General features: G+C 39.0%; 1 protein-coding gene and 1 pseudogene across 2 annotated transcripts in view; one reads left to right on the top strand and one right to left on the bottom strand.

The window, feature by feature from the left end:
- Positions 1-18,208, bottom strand: part of KCNAB1 (potassium voltage-gated channel subfamily A regulatory beta subunit 1) — a 443,265-nt gene that overhangs the window by 375,114 nt on the left and 49,943 nt on the right. The window lies entirely within an intron of this gene.
- LOC122676253 lies at positions 9,229-9,356 on the top strand (annotated as a pseudogene).

Here is an 18,208-nt window from a genome sequence, read left to right as displayed (position 1 = left end):
TCTATTCCTGCTTTCTGGAGAGTTTTAATCATAAATGAGTGTTGAATTTTGTCAAAGGCTTTCTCTGCATCTATTGAGATAATCATATGGTTTTTATCTTTCAATTTGTTAATGTGGTGTATTACATTGATTGATTTGCGGATATTAAAGAATCCTTGCATTCCTGGGATAATCGGTCTTGTTTTTGCTAACTGTATAGAGCTTCTCCATCTTTGGTTGCAAGAAAATAATCAATCTGATTTTGGTACTGACCATCTGGTGATGTCCATATGTAGAGTCATCTCTTGTGTTGTTGGAAGAGGGTGTTTGCAATGACCAGGGCATTCTCTTGGCAAAAATCTATTAGTTTTTGCCCTGCTTCATTTTGTCCTCCAAGCCAAATTTGCCTGTTACTCCAGGTATCTCTTGACTTCTTACTTTTGCATTTCAGTCCCCTATGATGAAAAGGACATCTTTTTTGGGTTTTAGTTCTAGAAGTTCTTGTAGGTCATCATAGAACCATTCAACTTTTAGCTCCTTTGGCATTAGTGGTTGGGGCATAGACCTGGATAACTGTGATATTGAATGGTTTGCTTGGAAGCTAACAGAGATCATTTTGTCACTTTTGAGACTGCACACAAGGACTGCATTTCAGACTCTTTTGTTGACTATGAGTGCTACTCCATTTCTTCAAAGGGATTCTTGCCCACAGTAGTGGATATAATGATCATCTGAATTAAATTCTCCCATTCCAGTCCATTTTAGTGCACTGATTCCTAAAATGTCCATGTTCACTCTTGCCACCTCATGTTTGACCACTTCCAATTTACCTTGATTTATCGACCTAATTTTAGTCAACCCTAAAGGAAATCAGTACTGAGTATTCATTGGAAGAACTGAAGCTGAAACTGAAACTCCAATACTTTGGCCACCTGATGTGAAGAACTGACTCATTGGAAAAGACCCTGTTGCTGGGAAAGATTGAAGGCAGGAGGAGAAGGGGATGACAGAGGATGAGATGGTTGGATGGCATCCCTGACTCTATGGATGTGAGTTTGAGTGAGCTCCAGGGGTTGGTGATGGACAGAGAAGCCTGGCATGCTGCAGTCCATGGGGTCGCAAAGAGTCAGATACAACTGAACGACTGAACTGAACTGAACTGATGGACCTAACATTTCAGGTTCCTATGCAATATTGTTCTTTACAGCATTGGAATTTACTTCTATCACCAGTCACATCCACAACTGGGCATTGTTTTCACTTTGGCTCCATCTCTTCATTCTTTCTAGAGTTATTTCTCCACTCTTCTCCAGTGGCATTTTTGGCACCTACTGACCTGGGGAGTTCATCTTTCAATGTCATATCTTTTTTCCTTTTCATACTGTTTATGGGGTTCTCAAGGCAAAAATACTGAAGTGGTTTGCCATTCCCTTCTCCAGCAGACCATGTTTTGTCAGAACTCTCTACCATGACCCATCCATCTTGGGTGGCCCTACACAGCATGGGTCATAGTTTCATTGAGTTAGACAAAGCTGTGGTCCATGTGATCAGTTTGGTTAGTTTTCTGTGACTGTGGTTTTCATTCTCTCTGCCCTCTGATGAATAAGGATAAGAGGCTTATGAAAGCTTCTTGATGGGAGAGACTGACTGTGGGGGAAACTGGGTCTTGTTCTGATGGGCAGGGCCATGCTCAGTAAATCTTTAATCCAATTTTCTGTTGATGGGTGGTGCTGTGTTCCCTCCCTGTTGTTTGATCTGAGGCCAAATTGTTGACCCACCCCTCCACTGGAGACTCCTGGACACTCATAGGCAATTCTGACTCAGGCTAGTCTGACTCAAACAATAGAATGGGAAGACTAGAGATCTCTTCAAGAAAATTAGAGACACCAAGGGAAAATTTCAGGCAAAGATGGGCACAATAAAGTACAGAAACGGTATGGACCTAACAGAAGCAAAAGATATTAAGAAAAGGTGGCAAGAATACACTGAAGAACTATACAAAAAAATCTTCATGACTCAGATAACCATGATGGTGTGATCACTCACCTAGAGCCAGACATCCTGTAGTCCAAAGTCAAGAGGGCCCTAGAAGGCACCACTACAAACAAAGCTAGTGGAGGTGATAGAATTCCAGCTGAGCTATTTCAGGTCCTAAAAGATGAAAATGTGAAAGTGCTGCACTCAATATGCCAGCAAATTTAGAAAACTCAGCAGTAGTCATAGGACTGGAAAAGGTCAGTTTTCATTCCAATCCCAAAGAAAGGCAATGCCAAAAAATGTTCAAACTACCACACAATCTCACTCATCTCACATGCTAGCAAAGTAATGCTCAAAATTCTCCAAGCGAGGCTTCAACAGTATGTGAACCAAGAATTTCCCAATGTTCAAGCTGGACTTAGAAAAGGCAGAGGAACCAGAGATCAAATTGCCAACATCTGTCGGATCATAGAAAAAGCAAGAAAGTTCCAGAAAAACATCTACTTCTGTTTTATTGGCCATGCCAAAGCCTTACACTCTGTGGCTCACAACAAACTGTGGAAAATTCTTCAAGAGAGGGGAATACCAGACCACCTGACCTGCCTCCTGAGAAACCTGTATGCAGGTCAAGAAGCAACAGTTAGAACTAGACATGAAACAATGGACTGGTTCCAAATTGGGAAAGGAGTACATCAAGGCCGTATATTGTCACCCTGCTTATTGAACTTATATGCAGAGTACATCATGTGAAATATTGAGCTTGATGAAGCACAAGCTGGAATCAAGACTGCTGGGAGAAATATCAATAACCTCAGATATGCAGATGATACCACCTTTACGGCAGAAAATGAAGAGGAACTAAAGAGCCTCTTGAAAGTGAAAGAGGAAAGTGAAAAAGCTGGCTTAAAACTCGGCATTCAAAAAACAAAGATCATGGCATTTGTCCCCATCACTTAATGACAAATAGATGGGGAAACAATGGAAACAGTGAGAGACTTTATTTTGGGGGGCTCCAAAATCACTGCAGATATGAAACTAAAAGACGATTGCTCCCTGGAAGAAAATCTATGACCAACCTAGACAGCATATTAAAAAGCAGAGATACTACTTTGCTGACAACAGTCCATCCATTCAAAGCTATTGTTTTTCCAGTAGTCATGTATGGATGTGAGAGTTGAACCATAAAGAAAGTTGAGCACCAAAGAATTGATGTCTTTTTTTTTTTTTTAATTGATTATTTTGAACTGTGGTGTTGGAGAAGACTCTTGAGAGTCCCTTGGACAGCAAGGAGATCAAACCAGTTAATCCTAAAGGAAATCAGTCTTGAATATTCATTGGAAGGACTGATCCTGAAGCTGAAGCTCCAATACTTTAGCCACCTGATGTGAAGAACTCATTCATTGGAAAAGACTCTGATGCTGAGGAAGATCGAAGGCAGGGGGAGACGGGGATGACAGAGGATGTGATGGTTGGATGGCATCACTGACTCAATGGATATGAGTTTAAGTAGTCTCCAGGAGTTGGTAATGGACAAGGAAGCCTGGCATGCTGCACTCCATGGGATCACAAACAGTTGGACACAACTGAGCGACTGAACTGAACTGAACTGGTGCACTTTAGATTCTGACTCTGAGAGTAAGCTCCCTAGGGAAGTAGCATTCCTTACAAAATGTTTCTTTAAGGATTTATTTATGTCTTGGGCTACTATTAAGTCCAAATGGATAGTATAAAGATTTAAGCATGCAAAAATTAATTTAACAATATAGCATGATAGTAAGTCATGTAAAATTATTTTATATGATATAGTTTAAAAGTGTTTCATAGAACACTCATTCCTAGTGGAAAAGAAATGACAGTTGAAGGAGCACTTTCATTAGTTATGAAATTAAGTTCTTCTTTCAAAAAGATTTTCATAGAAATGTGAAGAAAGTAACCAAGGCACCTTGATTACTAAAACTGATCTGGGAATCCTTATTTACCTGCCTTCCTTTTATCAGTACAAATGCCTGTGAAGCAAATAAAGATTAAAGTTCTGGTGATTCTGCTGTTCTCCAAAGAGGACAATTTTGCTGCTCTCTTCAAGCTGATTTTTTGCCAGTATCTCCAGCATCATGTTCATGTTGATGTTATGAAAGGCAAGTATATATACTTATAAAATTCCATTATTCAATACATGTTGATACATGCACAGCCAGAAATACAGCAGACAGCAAATTTGTATTTACCTATTGAATGAATAAATGAATGACTAGATGTGATAGGTACTCTGCAGGACTCTATGAAGAATGCTTAGATAAATATGATTTACTGTATATTAGATATTTAAGATATCCTTTTAAATATCTTTACACCTCTAAATTAGAATGCTTCTTACAGTCAATAGTCTTAAAATTATGATAGGCAATGTGGTTTTTTTTTTTTTTATAATTTTAGGATTTTTAAAATTTATTTTAATTGGAGGCTAATGACTTTACAATATTGTGGTGGTTTTTGCCATACATTCACATGAATCAGCCATGGGTGTACATGTGTTCCCCATCCTGAACCCCCCTCCAACCTCCCTCCCCAACCCATCCCTCAGGGTCATCCCAGTGCACCAGCCCTGAGCACCCTGTCTCATGCATTGAACCTGGACTGGTGATCTTTTTCACATATGATAATATACATTTTTCAATGCTATTCTCTCAAATCATCCCACCCTCGCCTTCTCCCACAGAGTCCAAAAGACTGTTCAATACATCTGTGTCTCTCTTACTGTCTCATATACAGGGTTATTGTTAACCATCTTTCTAAATTCCATATATATGCATTAGTGTAATGTATTGGTGCTTTTCTTTCTGGCTTACTTCACTCTGAATAATAGGCTCCAGTTTCATCCACCTCATTAGAACCAACTGAAATGCATTCCTTTTAATAGCTTGGTAATATTCCATTGTGTATATGTACCACAGCTTTCTTATACATTCATCTGCCGATAGACATCTAGGTTGCTTCCATGTCCTGCCTATTGTAAACAGTGCCGCGATGAACATTGGGGTACATGTGTCTCTTTCAATTCTGATTTCCTTGGTGTGTATGCCCAGCAGTGGGATTGCTGGGTCATATGGCAGTTCTATTTCCAGTTTTTAAAGGAATCTCCACACTGTTCTCCACAGTGGCTGTACTAGTTTGCATTCCCACCAACAGTGTAAGAGGGTTCCTTTTTCTCCACACCTCTCCAGCATTTATTGCTTGTAGACTTCTGGATAGCAGCCATTCTGACAGCATGAGATGGTACCTCACTGTGGTCTTGATTTGCATTTCTCTGATAATGAATGATGTTGAGCATCTTTTCATGTGTTTGTTAGCCATCTGTATGTCTTCTTTGGAGAAATGTCTGTTTAGTTCTTTGGCCCATTTTTTGATTGGGTCGCTTATTTTTCTAGAATTGAGCTGCAGGAGTTGCTTGTATATTTTTGAGATTAAATCTTTGTCAGTTGCTTAATTTGCTATTATTTTCTCCCAATCTGAGGGCTGTCTTTTCACCTTGCTTATAGTTTCCTTTGTTGTGCAAAAGCTTTTAAGTTTAAGTAGGTCCCATTTGTTTATTTTTGCTTTTATTTCCATTATTCTGGGAGGTGGGTCATAGAGGATCCTGCTGTGATTTACATCAGAGAGTACTTTGCCTATGTTTTCCTCTAGGAGTTTTATAGTTTCTGGTCTTACATTTAGATCTTTAATCCATTTTGAGTTTATTTTTGTGTATGGTGTTAGAAAGTGTTATAGTTTCATTCTTTTACAAGTGGTTGACCAGTTTTCCCAGCACCACTTGTTAAAGAGATTGTCTTTTCTCCATTGTATATTCTTGCCTCCTTTGTCAAAGATAAGGTGTCCATAGGTGCATGGATTTATCTCTGGGCTTTCTATTTTGTTCCATTGATCTATATTTCTGTCTTTATGCCAGTACCATACTGTCTTGATGACTGTGGCTTTCTAGTAGAGCCTGAAGTCAGGCAGGTTGATTCTTCCAGTTCCTTTCTTCTTTCTCAAGATTGCTTTGGCTATTTGAGGATTTTTGTATTTCCATACAAATTGTAAAATTATTTGTTCTAGTTCTGTGAAAAATACTGTTGGTAGCTTGATAGGGATTGCATTAAATCTACAAATTGCTTTGAGTCATATACTCATTTTCACTATGTTTATTCTTCCAATCCATGAACATGGTATATTTCTCCATCTGTTTGTGTCCTCTTTGATTTCTTTCATCAGTGTTTTATAGTTTTCTATATATAGGTCTTTTGTTTCTTTGGAGAGATTAATTCCTAAGTATTTTATTCTTTTTGTTGCAATGGTGAATGGAATTGTTTCCTTAACTTCTCTTTCTGTTTTCTCATTGTTAGTGTATAGGAATGCAAGGGATTTCCTAGTGTATATAGGAATGCAATTTTATATCCTGCAACTTTACTATATTCATTGATTAGCTCTAGTAATTTTCTGGTGAAGTCTTTAGGGTTTTCTATGTAGAGGATCATGTCATCTGCAAACAGTGAGAGTTTTACTTCTTTTCCAATCTGGATTCTTTTTATTTCTTTTTCTTCTCTGATTGCTGTGGCTAAAACTTCCAAAACTATGTTGAATAGTAGTGGTGAGAGTGGGCATCCTTGTCTTGTTCCTGACTTTAGGGGAAATGCTTTCAATTTTTCCCCATTGAGGATAATGTTTGCTGTGGGTTTATTATATATGACTTTTTATTATGTTGAGGTATGTTCCTTCTATGCCTGCTTTCTGGAGGGTTTTTATCATAAATAGATGTTGAATTTTGTCAAAGGCTTTCTCTGCATCTATTGAGATAATCATATGGTTTTTATCTTTCAATTTGTTGATGTAGTGTATCACATTAATTGATTTGTGAATATTGAAGAATCCTTGCATCCCTGGGATAAAGCCCACTTGGTCATGATGTATGATCTTTTTAATATGTTATTGGATTCTGTTTGCTAGAATTTTGTTAAGGATTTTTGCATCTATGTTCATCAGTGATATTGGCCTGTAGTAATGTGTCTCTTTCTTAATGGTACACAAATTAACGATACAACTTACAATTGACACTCTTTGATTTGATGATTTTTTGGTCACATATCTGAGATAACATGGCTTGTACAAAAATCTTGGACTTGTAAATATAGAAAAAAGCTTAGAGGGCATCTTGTTCAACCTCTCTTGTTTAATAGACATCAAAACTGAAACCCTAGGAGATCAAGGCCCAAATAATTCAGCTATTTCACAGAAATGCTGAAACTAAAATACAGTTTACCTGACTCTTGACTGAATATATCATACCACATTACTTGACGTGATAAAAATTTCATAAATTATCCCAATCTGCTCTGACATTTTTTTCTTTTGGTTAAAAAACTAATTGGTTTTTAAAAGCCTATTGGTTTTTATCAAAAGTATCAGAACTTACACATTTCAATGAGTTTTTCTTCAAAGTAAGCACCTTTGAAAATTAGACACTTTTATTCTATTGATATCATAGCACAAAACATCTCTGGGATTTGTTTGATGTCATCTTCAGAGAAAGTTTATCTATTAGAAAAAAAATCAGCCTTCTTACTTAGAACAGTAGTACTGTTACTTCCTAGAGGGCATTTCAGAAATTTGCAGAAGATTGTAACAACAGTGACGTTGCCACTACATTTTAGGGGATATAAGTCAGAGACAAGCTTGTGCCTAATTTTTATTGAAAGCTCCCTACTTTTCCATACCCTACTCCTTTAGTCTCTGTAAAAACAAAGCCTCATATGCCACCAGCTGCAGACATCCCAGCCCAGGTTGACATCCCAGCTTGTACTTCCACACCCTCCAGGGAATATATCCACAGAAGAGGCTGTGCATGCCCTCCAGGCAGGGAATTCTAGAATTCTGGGTATGCAGGGAAGATGGGCCAGAAAAGGGGGGCAGCTGGATGGTCGTATCCCTTGGATTCCAAGGACTCTTTGCTCTCTTGGGGTCAGAGTAGGGTCCTGGGCTGCCTGGGGCAGTACTGGTCATGCTTCCCTGCAGGCACAGTCCAGCACAAGCAAGCAGGGCCTATGTCCTGACAACTCCCAAATGTTCTGCCAACTAAATCACTGCAAATATAAACTGATTCATAAAAATCCTAAGAAGTCTTTATGTTAGTCAAAAAAAAATCTTCTAGAAGGACTTTATTTGGAAGAAAGAAGTTTATTTGGAATAAAGAGTTTGTCATAAAGCTTGTTGACCAGTTTATTCACTGTACACACTCTGTCTGCCAATTTCAACTATTCAGTTGTCCATACAATAGTGCAGTTAGCAAGAAGCAAACAAACTATTTGCAAACAGCTAACAGATGAAGATTTGAAAGCCTTTTAACAGATTTAAAACCACAAAAGTAGTACTGGGATCTCACTGAATTTCATTAATTAGGTTGTTTTCAAATATCCCATATTATTGCCTACTTATATACACATACTTTAAATTTTTTCTAGTGCAATGATAAAAACAACATCAACATTATTTATTTTGGGGTTACCTACTACTTTGCAAACTTACTCTGTTACTGCCCCTCTAATTCTACCACACGATTTCTTTTGAGGTCCTTACCTCATATTCCTATTTGTTTTCAAATGTATCATCTGTTCCCCTTGCCTATGGAAAGCTAAAACCTCCAAGGCCTTTGTCTGTACTGGAACCTGATGTGGCCTCCACAGACCACAGGACCACAAGGCAGGAACTATTGTGCCACCTCATTTCTATTTCTCCTACATCATAACACTGAGAATGATTTGTGTACTACACTTAAAAGGTATTAAGCCCAGCATGTTATTTGCCATATCTCATGTTCTCATGACTCCTGTGATTTATCTTGGCACATTACCTCTATTTCAAGTAAGCCGTTTCCCTTTCTCTTATATACATATCACTGAACGTCTGCAAATGGGAAGAAATGAGGGAGGTAGACTCCAGCCAGAAGCCAGGCCATCCCCACAACTCAGTTCCCAACATCCCAACAGGCTTTCTTCTGCACATGAGCATGACATAGGAACCCCTCACCCTCTTCCAGGAATCACTCTGTGATCCCGAGAGGAGGAAAGGCCTTGAGAGAATACAGTAAACAGTTTACCGATTTAACAAGATTTGAAACTTCAGTTCAAAAGATTTGAAAGTGTATTCAAAAGTGGGAACTGATCATCTGTGTTTGAAAACGAAAACAAGTATAGATCAGAAGTACAAAGGGAAGCAAACCATAAATACAAAAGTAATGTTACTCTGTAGCCAACTAAGCCAACCGTGCTCTTTTCCCCATGGGAGCCCAGGGGGCAATGGCCTCAAGCAGCAGCCTCCCCAGTGGTGTATGTTGCCGGTATAGCTTTCCCTCAGTGACCTGAGAGACAAGCTTCTCCAGTGAACGTGCATGTCTGATCTTGTGCTGTCCCAAATCTAGGCTTCAGACATGTATGTGGGGTACCTTTGGAAACCCTAGGCACAGTAGCCAAGGTCTACTTTGGCCAAGTCACCATGTCCATCCACACCAAGCTGAAGAACAAGGAGCATGTGATTGAGACCCTGCTCAAGACCAAGTTCAAGTCTCCTGGCTGCCAGAGGATCTACATCTCCAACAAGTGAGGATTTATTAAGGTTAACGCAAAAGAATTGGAGGACATGGTGGCAGAAAAAGGGCTCATCCCAGATGGCCGAGGAATCACATACATTCCTAACAGTGGCCCCTGGACAAATGGTGGGCCCCACACTCACAGGAACATTGGTGCTATTCCCTGCTTACTCACACCCAACAATAAGTCATACTTCCCCGTCCAAAAAACAAGGAATGTTAAAGAAAAACATTCGATAAAAGCAAAAATAAACAAACGGGACCTAATCAAACTTAAAAGCTTTTTGCACAACAAAGGAAACTATAAGCAAGGTGAAAAGACAGCCCTCAGATTGGGAGAAAATAATAGCAAATGAAGCAACAAAGGATTAATCTCAAAAATATACAAGCAACTCCTGCAGCTCAATTCCAGAAAAATAAATGACCCAATCAAAAAATGGGCCAAAGAACTAAACAGACATTTCTCCAAAGAAGACATACAGATGGCTAACAAACACATGAAAAGATGCTCAACATCACTCATTATCAGAGAAATGCAAATCAAAACCACAATGAGGTACCATTACACGCCAGTCAGGATGGCTGCTATCCAAAAGTCTACAAGCAATAAATGCTGGAGAGGGTGTGGAGAAAAGGGAACCCTCTTACACTGTTGGTGGGAATGTAAACTAGTACAGCCGCTATGGAGAACAGTGTGGAGATTTCTTAAAAAACTGGAATTAGAACTGCCATATGACCCAGCAATCCCACTGCTGGGCACACACACTGAGGAAACCAGATCTGAAAGAGACACGTGTACCCAAAGTTCATCGCAGCACTGTTTATAATAGCCAGGACACGGAAGCAACCTAGATGCCCATCAGCAGACGAATGGATAAGGAAGCTGTGGTACATATACACCATGGAATATTACTCAGCCATTAAAAAGAATTCATTTGAATCAGTTCTAATGAGATGGATGAAACTGGATCCCATTATACAGAGTGAAGTAAGCCAGAAAGATAAAGACCAATACAGTATACTAATGCATATATATGGAATTTAGAAAGATGGTAACAATAACCCTATATGCAAAACAGAAAAAGAGACACAGATGTACAGAACAGAATTTTGGACTCTGTGGGAGAAGGCGAGGGTGGGATGTTTCGAGAGAACAGCATCGAAACATGTATATTACCTAGGGTGAAACAGATCATCAGCCCAGGCTGGATGCATGAGACAAGTGCTCAGGGCTGGTGCACTGGGAAGACCCAGAGGAATCGGGTGGAGAGGGAGGTGGGAGAGGGGATCGGGATGGGGAATACATGTAAATCCATGGCTGATCCATGTCAATGTATGACAAAAACCACTACAATATTGTAAATTAATTTGCCTCCAACCATAAAAATAAATGAAAAAAAAAAAAGATAAACATTTGAGCATACTCCAGGAGATAGTGAAGGACAGCGAAGCCTGGCATGCTGTAGTTCATGGGGTTGCAGAGAGTCGGACATGACTTAGCGACTGAAAAACAGCTAAGATAAACATAAGTGAAAACATGAAACATATTAAACATATTCCAAAACAATTGCTCAGAAGAGGAAAGCTGGATGCAACATAGATCTGTAGAGAAGTTCTGATGTTTTTAACAGAGTCAACTTCATGCTAGATTTTGTTACTGAGCATGAACTCACGAGAAACACAAAGTCCTGCTGATTGTGGGGATTGCTCCCTCCTCAGTCCCCTCTATTCTGTTCACCTAAGCTCCAGCTCCCCTTTCTCTTGAATCTCCAGGCTGAGACCTTTAGAGCACTGACCACACACAGTATCACATGTGTGTGTCCACCAGTGACCAGCTAAACCATCCATCTGTCTGTGATCACAGCCCAGCTTACAGTATAATACTGCAATCACCCGTCTGCTCTCCTCAGGATCTCCTTTCACATCAAAAGGGTTTTAGACCACATCAGTTCAGTTCAGTCGATCAGACATGTCCGACTCTTTGCAACCCCGTGGACTGCAGCACACCAGGCTTCCCTGTCCATCACCAACTCCCAGAGCTTGCTCAAACTCAGGTCCATCAAGTCAGTGATGCCATCCAAAAGTATTAACAGCAGCACAGCTTTTCAATTCTTCCTACTTAAGCATTTGTAACCCACTTTTATTTCATATATAGGTACAACTCACTCTCCCTTTTATTGGACTAGCTACAGAAAGAAATGGAATTGTCTTAAAGAATCAGTGGCATAAAAAAATAGGAAGTTTTAGTGGGAAAGGTCCTATGAAAGGAGACCTGTGTCCTAGATCCAGCTCCCTCACTGAATATCTACTATGTGACCCAGATCATGCTAGACAGCATCTTCCTGGACTTGGGTAGAGCAAACACTCTAAGCAACAAAACCCAGCAGTAATGTTTTTCTCCCTTAAAAACATTCTAACTCCCTTATAGATCTTTTGTGTTACATTTACCTTTCTTCTTCTGGGCAAATGAACAACTCACATACTAGGTCTCATGCTAGATGCCAGGAAAGCAAGATGGTTATGAACATGGTCCCATTTACTTTCAAATCTAGTGAGAGAGATGGCCGTGTGTGCAAATAATTACACACAGAAGCAAGTGGAGAGGAACACGGGTGGAAAATGATCAATTCTTTTCAAGAGAGTTGCCTCATTTGAGGCAGCGAAACCTTCCCTGCTCATGTACAGAATGATGTGAGGCTCAAATGGGACACTGTATGTGAATGAAATTTGAAAATTGTAATACTCTCTCTTCTTGTGAGGCACTTATCTTACATTTCTTGTCTTTCTTATCTGGTCACATCTAAACTGTAGTATTTGGTAAACTGTCAACAGACAAAGGGGAGGTAGGGCAAGCCATATTTCATATTTCACTACTTTCCCAGATTAATTCACCATATTTAGGTAATAGATTGGTTGCAATCCTCCCCGCAGCCAATGGGTTAAGAACCAGTTCAATCTGAGAGTGATAATATGCAAGATGTTGCAAGCTAGATGCTCAGCATTGACTTTTGTACATTAGTATGCATCAAGCAACCCCTCAGTGGGAAGACAGGGTAACAAGTGATGAATCACCTTGTAGATCATAAGGTTGTATGCACACTAAATGAATCTTTGTACTGTGGCATCTATGCAATGTTTGGCCTTGATTTATAATTCAGTATAAAGTTTTTCATTGCTGCAAAAGGATAATGAAATAACAAGATAAAGTTGAATTAAAAGTGCTTTCTCATCTAAATGTCTATTCCAAGAAAAAAGTTATGGCTGGATTTGAACCGACAAGAATAAAGAAAAAAATCATATTTCTCTTTCCCTAATTTTAGGGTTCAGCTGGTGCCAGAAATCTGTTCAGTGTGGTGATTTAATCACCAAGTTCAAATAATACTTCTCATTGGCTTGAAAAATAGCTGGACACAGGGAGTGGCATAAAGCAAAATGCTTTTGGTGAGGCGCATTCTGACATCTTCTCCATAACAGAATTTTATTTTCAAATTACTGAATCAACCTCAGTGCCAGGTAATAATTTGATACTTAATGATCATTATTCTTATATTTTCACCGCAAGGTGGACATAATGGCTAACCAGAGCCCCCATGACTTGGCTTGGCTCAAAATAGGGGGCTATATAACAAAATTTTAATGACACAGTTCGTTTGAAAATCTGAAAAAAATTCATAAAAGCAAAGACAACCTTAAGAAGTTTAAGTCTGAGAGTCTTGTCTTGAGTTGCTATTTTAATGCAGAGCTATTCCACTGTGTGATGGAAATATTCTGTATCTTCACTGACCAAGACAGTAACCATTATCCTCATATGGGTATAAGCACTTAAATTTGGCTAATGCTACTTGAGGAACTGAATTTTAATTTAATGTTATATTAACTATAACTTACACAGCCATAGGTGACTGAAAATGAAAGTGTTAGTCACTCAGTCGTGTCCAACTCTTTGCAACCCCATGGACTGTAGCCCACCAGGCTCCTCTGCCTATGGGAGAGGCTGCAGTGGGTAGCCATTCCTTTGTTCCTGAATCAGGGATCAAACCTAGGTCTCCCACATTGCGGGCAAATTCTTTACCATCTGAGCCGCCAGGGAAGCCACAGGTGACTGGTGGCTACCATGCTGGATAGCATGTGAATTCTGTTCTTAAACACTATTGAATAACTATTGAATAACCCACATATAAACTCAAGTATTAAAAGCAATTTTCTAAACTACCTAATTTTTCTGCAATGAGTTACTAACTTCAGAGTGCCTCAGTTTTGTGAATCCCATAATTGACTTTGTACAATGCTTTTCCTTATTTTTCTGATCTTATTTCTTAAAGCAGGGTCAATGGGGATTCTAGTTTCCTCTGGTTTAAGTCTGAAGCAGCTATCACATAAAAGAGATGAAGAGTTGTTTTACTCAATGGGAGCTAGCAGATTAGGCAGACTCCCTGGCTGTTTCAAGGTCAAGCCATGTGTTTTTTTATTATTTTAACCAAAGGATGCCATGATGCTGCCTCGCAAACAGCTTCACGTTGAGTCACCAACAAGAATGATCTGAAGGAATTTCACAGATACAACATGTCTATGAGGAATGTTAGCAGCCACCCTATCAAGTAAAAGACTCCATGTCTTAATAACAGCTATGATTCTCTCCAATATGACTGAATTGTTGCAGACTCAGCTGAACATACAATGAAAATAAGGCAACAGTCCTCACAAGATGGTCAGGAGAGAGATGACTGAAAGCAGCTGATGGGACATTTTGAGAGCTAGTTAGCCTTATTAGTGTCTAGCATAATAGTTTGCATGTAGCAGGTGGTCAAAATTATTAACTGATTGTTTCATAATTGATAGACCTAAAATTGGAAGAGATGCCAGATTTACATATTACACAAAAATAAACAGATATAGCATTATTGCTACTATATGCTCTTTTTTGCTTAAAAGCATCCAGTATAAACATATCCTAAATACACAATCCTTTCAGTTTGGCTTCAAACAATGTTTAAAAAATCATGTGATGATTTCAAGTGATGAAAGCACTTCAGATGCAAGCTTTCCAAAGGTTTCTTTTATGTGCCCAATGCTGAAAATCAGGTATCCCAAGCACACTGTTCTAATGTTTGTTCTAAGGTTAGTGAGTTCTTAGAATGCTTTCAAATCTAAATCAAAAACTCACATGTCACTATAAGTAAATTGTTAGTAGTGTCTTTATAATACAAGTAGTCAAAGCACAATGATTTTTATAGATAAAAGTAGAAATACCTTGCCAATAATTCTTCACTCATTTTTATCTGATCTCACATATTTAGATATTTTGTAGGTTTTTAATTCAAAGATCAATCATTTTATGAAAAGTGTGAATCTACAATGATTTGTTTCTGTGGACTAGCCTTCAGAGATTATGCAAAGAAACCCATTTGTGAGAAGAATTAAAGCATTTTTCAAAATGTATAGATGGCTAGATTCAAAAAGAACAAAAGTGAAACACTAGTTAGATCTGAAAACAACACGAAATGAAGGCGAAAAAACCTCCCTCTAACTGGCACACCCGTGTTAGGAGTTTGGCAGTCACATAACATTCTTTTTCTTGCTATCAGTAATCTGGGGAGGGTGGGGCCAGGGGTGAGGGGTATCCTGTGTGTGTGTGTGTGAAACTAATGACTCCATATTTCAGTTTGATTATCAATAAGAGAACTGTTAACAGTACTATGAGACAAGAAAGGCAAACAGGTAGTAAAAGGCCACAGGTTTGGTTTGGCTTGGTTTTTTACAGGAAGTAGAAGAAGGTTGCAATTGGAGGTGACAGAGGTAGTAACAGTTGATTCCAGAGATTTGATGTGAGCTCCCCAGCACCAGACTGCACTCACCAAGCCCTCAATTCCTGTTAAAGAAGAGACATGGGCCAACCTTAGAGGGAAGTCTTGAGCTTCTTAAACGTAATGCATTGAGGTTTGCTCTCAGTTAACAAATAGTAGTGAAGAGATAATTGCCTGAAGAACGCAGTGGTTTAAGGAGCTGCTTTAAAGTCAGACAAGGGAGAAAAGAGCTGATGGTGCAGTGGCTCTCCGTGGTGCTTCTTATCCTGTGAATGAGGATGTAGATGAGTTGAGCGATTCTACGGAAGCACTTTAGGGACAAGAGAGCCATGAGCAGTGGCTGCAGCTGTGGAGCACCCCCTGTCTGCCTCCTTCCTGAGGCAGAGTGCGATGCCTCCTTGGGGGCCTAATTAGATCTGTGAGTGTTTTCCCTTCCAGACACGCGGAAATGAAAACCAGAATGCAGAGAATTAAACTATACCAGAATAGACCCTGCTCATGACACCTCCCAAATCATTCAATCCCTGCTTTCTTCATTCCTTTCCATGCCCTTGCTTATATCTTCAAGCCCTCTCACCTAGATTATTAAAATAGATTTCTATCAGTTTCCTGTACACAGTTCTTCCAAAAATACCTTTTAAGGATGTCAATTTGATCTTGTTATTTCTTACCTAGGAATGCCTCAGTAGTTTTTCATGGCCAGCTCCTCCAATGATCTATTTCTTTCCTGCCTCTTACCCTCTTCTTTGAGCTCTCTCTCCTTATCCAGAAGGTTTGCCGTGGCAAGGAGGAAGAGGAGAAGCAAGATAGAGAAGAATAGGTGCCTGCTCCTGAGCTCCTCCTATGTTATATGTTTTATAGTTGCAACATTATTCTCCATAACCCTATGGAATAGGTATCACTGTTTCCATTTTACTGATGAGAAAAGTGAATGGGAAGAAGGGATAAAATAGTGTAAGTCATCTACTTTGTAAGACTTAAGAGTCAGTAATCAATCCAGAGCTGTCTCCAGAACTTGTTTTACAGCCATCACTTCTGGGTCTTCAAATATGCTATTCGCTCCATATCAAATGTTCCCTCAACCTTCATTTTGAATCAACTATTATACTCTTATTCATCCTACAAAATCCTGTGCATGAATCAACTCTTCAAAATTATTCTTGACTCTCAAGAGATCATTCATCATTTGTTCTACTCTAATCTAATACATCACAACAATGTTGCTGTGTTTTAAACAGCAACATTGCATTTGTCATGCCAGATTCTAACTGTCTGGTTGACATGGCTGTTTCCCCTACTAGACTGCTCTCAGAGTTGCTTGAAGCCAGAAATCATGTTTTTCCCTCACTGTGAGCTCAGTGACTGGCATACTGCCCAGTATGGTGCTCTGTCAATCTTTGTTGATTTGAACAACTGTATTATGCAAAGAGTAAACTAGTAGATAAAAAGCCTTTGGTTAAATTCTTAACTAGAACTTAACAAACCATCTATGTGAGTATTAGCAGATTATTTAACTTCTTCATGCCTCAGAAAACTTATTTGTAAGATTACCCAAGAGATTTGGGGTGAGATACTAAATTGGCTCCAACATCTCCTCAGATTCTAAAATCTGTGCACTTACTCTTTTACATACAGTGTATGTGGAAGGAAAACTATTGTAATCAGACACAAGAGGAAACACGGCATTTGTAGAATTGCACTTATTGAACAGTTGATGGAACTTAACTGTATTTATGAGGCAATTGGTGGGTGGGGTGGCTAACCATCTTATAAATAAACCACTTTATGAGTTTTTAATGTGTTCCTTATTAAAAGTGCATTACTTTCCATACTAAATTAAATAGTATTTAAAGCCAATGTTTCTTTTTTTACCTTTATTTAAATGAGATTTCTGCTTGCTTTAGTTATATGATTAAGTAGCACAAGCTACTTGGGATGCAGACTAATAGAAGAAAATATCCCTTTAACGATAAAAAGAGGATTTTAGAGCAAGAGGAGAACTAAGACACAGATCCAGAGCTCAAGGAATGGAGACAGCTCTCAGGTGGTTAAGAGTGGAGTAGCCTCATCCCCAATTTCCAGATACTTGACTAACTGGAACCTTACTGCTATGATCTCATTGCCATTCCAGCTTAGGATTCATTGGTTCCCTCTAAATATGATCAGAAGAGAATGTGGTCAACACATGCAATCAATACTGCCACACTATAATCGACTTCCCTTTTCTCACATCAAGAGTAGTCTGCCTTTCCATCCTCCATAAGGCATTGAGCATGAAGCTACAGAACTCAGATAGCTTCTTCCATCACCCAGATCTGGGAAGTGGTCCATAGTGGACAGGTCATCCAATCAAAACCAAGGAATCAATGAAAAAAATGGAACTTCTAGGAAAAGAAAGCTACTTTTTTCCTTCTTTCCTTCCAGAAGTGAATGAGAGCTTTGTCATCCACCTTGAAGAGGAGAGAAGAACCTGAGGCTGCCACAGACCATCATATGGAGCTGACATGGAGCCATAATGAAAACGAAAAACACAAATGCGAAGAAAGAGAAACTAGATCCTGCCCACAGTGTTTGTACCTTAAATCTACCCTTCCCTGAAGTTTTCCCTATCTCTGGACTTCTTTTTAATTATGTGTGCCAGTTAGTTTTCTTTATTACTTAAGCCAGCTTGAGATAGATATATTAGTGTGTGTGTGTGTGTGTGTGTATACACACACACATATATTGCAAGTAACAGAAAAACTGATAAGAGATGGTCTGTGCTATTCAAGGTTATCTACAGAATGGAAGAATTTTGGTAGAATGTATTTCAATGTCTTAACTACATAAAAGG

This window comes from Cervus elaphus, chromosome 19 (genome assembly GCF_910594005.1).
Source record: "Cervus elaphus chromosome 19, mCerEla1.1, whole genome shotgun sequence".
NCBI classification, from domain to species: Eukaryota; Metazoa; Chordata; class Mammalia; order Artiodactyla; family Cervidae; genus Cervus; species Cervus elaphus.
The sequence above is the reverse complement of the archived record's forward strand: the minus strand, read 5'-3'. Positions and strand labels throughout refer to the sequence as shown.